This window comes from Vigna umbellata, chromosome 3, assembly GCF_029865625.1.
Source record: "Vigna umbellata cultivar VRB3 chromosome 3, Vumbellata_1.0, whole genome shotgun sequence".
NCBI lineage: Eukaryota > Viridiplantae > Streptophyta > Magnoliopsida > Fabales > Fabaceae > Vigna > Vigna umbellata.
In genome coordinates, this window is record NC_142167.1 from 51,936,319 (window position 1) to 51,940,261 (window position 3,943).

Genomic DNA, 3,943 nt, shown 5'->3' on the forward strand with positions numbered 1-3,943 from the left:
TAAGACATCAACAATATCATCTCAAAGTTATGACGTCCAATCTCTTCTGCAATATTATTTGCACATATATTATATAATTATAATAGGTAAATGAACCATAAATCACAACCCACCTATCCAAAAAAAATGACAAATTAAGATAAATCATATTAATTTAAATTAAATAACATATATTTTTATTTTTCTAATTAAAAGACATTAGACAATACATATAATTCAACATTCAATTTATCACTCCAATTCATATACAACTGATTGTTTGATTCAATTTTCGAAAGCCAAGTAGATTCAAAAATCATACACTTGTCGTCTGTAACACCCCGATTTAGGCGTTACAATTTATTTTCCACAAAATACATATGTAATTCGTCTTTAACAAATTTCAACACCCATAAAATATTAAGTTCTTTATTACAGCACAAGTCTTCTGAAGATAAAATTCCACACAGTTCATAGACTTCTGAAATTTAAAATTTCTCACAGTTCGGAAATTCAAACACAGATTTATTTTAGAAATTCCCCATGTCTCCTTTTCCCCACAGATCTCTCATCTTCTAAGCGAGTCCAGAACCATCTGCTAATTCATCTGATATAGTTTCTGCTCCCGTATAATATCACACATTATACGATCATCGCATTCACATGCACAAACACAAACACAAACAGTAGGGTGAGCTAACCGATTCAAGAAATATACATCATCCACAATCTTACTAACATCACAAGTATGGCAATCAGTCAAATACATGCATCTCAAACATACTCAAAAACCAACTATTACACTGATACTTTATAATATTTCTCCAGTCAAAATCATCAGTCGATTCACTAGAGTCAATACAACATATTATTAATCTGCCTACTTACCAAAGCACAATAGTCAACAATCCTTCTGTCTACTTACCAAAGTAGTATAACCATGATATACTGATTACTTACCAAAGTAATCTAACAAGGTGATTTTTATTATCTACTTACCAAAGTAGCACAAACCAAGTTCTTCTGCCTACTTACCAAAGTAGCGCAGCAAGATAATACTGTCTACTTACCAAAGTAGCACAGTATAGTTAATCTGCCTACTCATCAAAGTAGCCCGATTTATATCATTCTCTTTATCTCTTCATTCATCATCTCATCCTGCCTACTTATCAAAGTAGCGCAAATCACCCTGCTTACTTACCAAAGTAACGCAGACCCAACATCTTCTCGCCTACTTACCAAAGTAGTGCAAACCAAGTTCTTCTGCCTACTTACCAAAGTAGCGCAGCAAGACAATACTGTCTACTTACCAAAGTAGCTCAAATTAACCAAATTACATTTTCCTAACATATCATTCATAACCAATCACATTCCATCTCAACCACTAATCCCAAACCAATCATGTTCAACAAGCACATAATAACCAATTAACATATCCCAGTTTCAATTCTGCCTACTTACCAAAGTAGCACAAATTAACCAAATTACCTTTCTCAACATATTATTTATCAACGATCTGAACCAATCAAACTAATCAACAACATGTTTAGATCATATGGTAAGATTTTCAGTCCAATCCAACGGGTAATGAGGCGGAAATCATCAATTTTGTATAAATGATCCAAAAACATAAATTAAGCAATATTAAGATCCCTGAGAAGATACGAAATTAATATCTCTAAATCTGTAACTCCGATCTAAAATCCGAACGGTCTAAGTATGCCACTATCTCTTAGGAACAACATACTAAAAGTTCAGATTAATCTAACGGTTATCTAAGTAGATATGGAGATTTTACCGAGGTAACTCAGAGACAGAAATTTAAGTGGTTCTCGGTTAAACTCAAAATGCGGAATGAATTCCTCTAAGCACAGACATCTAATTCCAAATCTGAATGGTCAAGATCACCTAATATGTCTTATGAACTACATACTAAAGTTTGGGCTCAATCTAACGGTAAATGGAATATATATGAAATATTTACCATTATAACTTAAGAACAGAATTGCAGTGTTCATCAAATATTTCAAACTTTCGAAATTTCTTTCTCTAAACAGAGACCTTCAATTCCAAATCCGATCGGTCAAATTGTAATAATGTATTCTAAGAATCATATATCCAATTTTCAAGTTGATCTAACAGTCCCATAAGTCAGAATCTATACTTTACCAAGGGAACTCAGTAATAGAACTGCAAGGGTAATTAATTCACTCAAACATGCAGGATATATATCTCCAAGTACAGACTACTAATTACAAATCCGAACGGTCAAAGTGTATTAATATGTCTTAGGGATCATATATCAAATTTTGAGGTTGATCTAACGGTCCAATAGGTCAGAATCTATATTATACCGAGACAACTCAGTAACAGAACTACAGGGGCAACTAATTTACTCAAACTTGCAAGATTTATTTCTCCAATTACAGACTTCTATTTTCAAATCCGAACGGTCAAAGTTTAGTAATAGGTCTTAGGATTCACATACTAAACTTTTAGCTAAATCCAACGGTGAAAACAATTAATAGAAATTTTTCACCACAGTAACTCGAAAATAAGAAATTATAATCATGAAACCCAAATTTTTCACAAGTCAATAGATAACTACCATTACCAAATTTTAACACATTCATACTCATTTTCATGATCATAATCAAGAAAGGATTAGCTCCCCTACCTCTTCTCCTTGCAAGAAATTCTTCACTCTTGATACCTCTAGACCACCACCTTTGCTTGTTTTCACTTTCAATTTCAAGGAAAATTCTAACTTAAATCTCTCTTCTTCCAAGAGAGCAATTCTTCTCCTCCTTGCTAGACCAAGTCAGTCTCCACACTTAGAACACTTAGGATTTTCGTTCACCTCCCACCAAGGACCTCTCTACTCTCCCCCAAAACTCCAAATCTGATTTGGAATTAAAGAAGATGCCTTAGACAACAAAGGACCTATGCACTTGGTACTTAGCAATAATAAACAACCAATGAACCATCCTAAACCATTTTTTTTTCAGCCCTAAAACATGGTAGGAAAGTCTCCAAAGGTTCCAAAATGTTCTCCTAGTTCAGAACACAACCTACCCACTCCAAAAAAATCGCAACTTGTAAAAATGTACCTAAAATTAAGGTTGGACGCTAGCCCCTGGACAGCAACACTGTCACGTTTTCCCCAGCTCAGTTAGACACCTTCCCGAAGTCCAAAATATGCGTATGAGTAGTCAAATTGAAGCTCTTTGAGTCTAGTTTCCAATGAAACAAGAATCAACTCAATTGGAGTTCGGTAGAGAAAGTAATAAGCAAAACAGTCATCATAGGTCAAAACTGAACATACCTGAGCGTGATTAACGTTTCCGAGTTTTAATAATTTTACTGCAGCTAGCCCGGTAGTCCAAAAATTTATATTTATATGTCCAATTAAAGATATTTGAGTCTAGTTTCCAATAAAACAAGAATCAACTCAATTGATATTTTCTACAAAAAGTTATAATTAAAATAGTAAACCATGTCAAACCTGACAGCATTCCATTTTACATTATAACTTGAACTTTTTACAACTTGGTAAATTCTTGAGGTTCTAGGGTCTTACATCATCTTCATTCCTGCTTTACAGGTATTTTAGTTGGACATATTCCCTTTTACACAGCATCACACAATAAAATTTATGCTTGCAAGTTTAGTTAATTACTACAACTACTATTATAGAACCTTCTTGAACTCTCACAACTAATATCTTTCTCTTTATAAGTAAGTAGAATTATAATAGAATGAGAATAATCCCCTCAAATTCTCATCAATACACTATCTAACACCTTGTGATTTGGTTAGTTGGTTGTCTTTAGTCAGGCAAACAAAGTCCTGCTTGTTTGTCCCTTATTCTTCATCCTTCAAAAACTTCAAAATCAGGTTCTTTATGATCATAGTGAACCTATATAGACGTCAATACTTCTATACTTATGGTATGCTGAATTTT

At 33.4% G+C, this 3,943-nt stretch overlaps 1 long non-coding RNA gene across 1 annotated transcript; it reads right to left on the reverse strand.

Annotated features, from left to right (window-relative positions):
- Positions 1 to 208: 208 nt before the first annotated feature.
- Positions 209 to 3,545, reverse strand: LOC148202911 (uncharacterized). Its single transcript, XR_015784833.1, has 2 exons — positions 2,657 to 3,545; positions 209 to 598 (listed from the first exon to the last, which is right to left on the reverse strand). It is a non-coding gene; the product is annotated as an uncharacterized LOC148202911 (long non-coding RNA).
- Between the last annotated feature and the right edge of the window lie 398 nt (positions 3,546 to 3,943).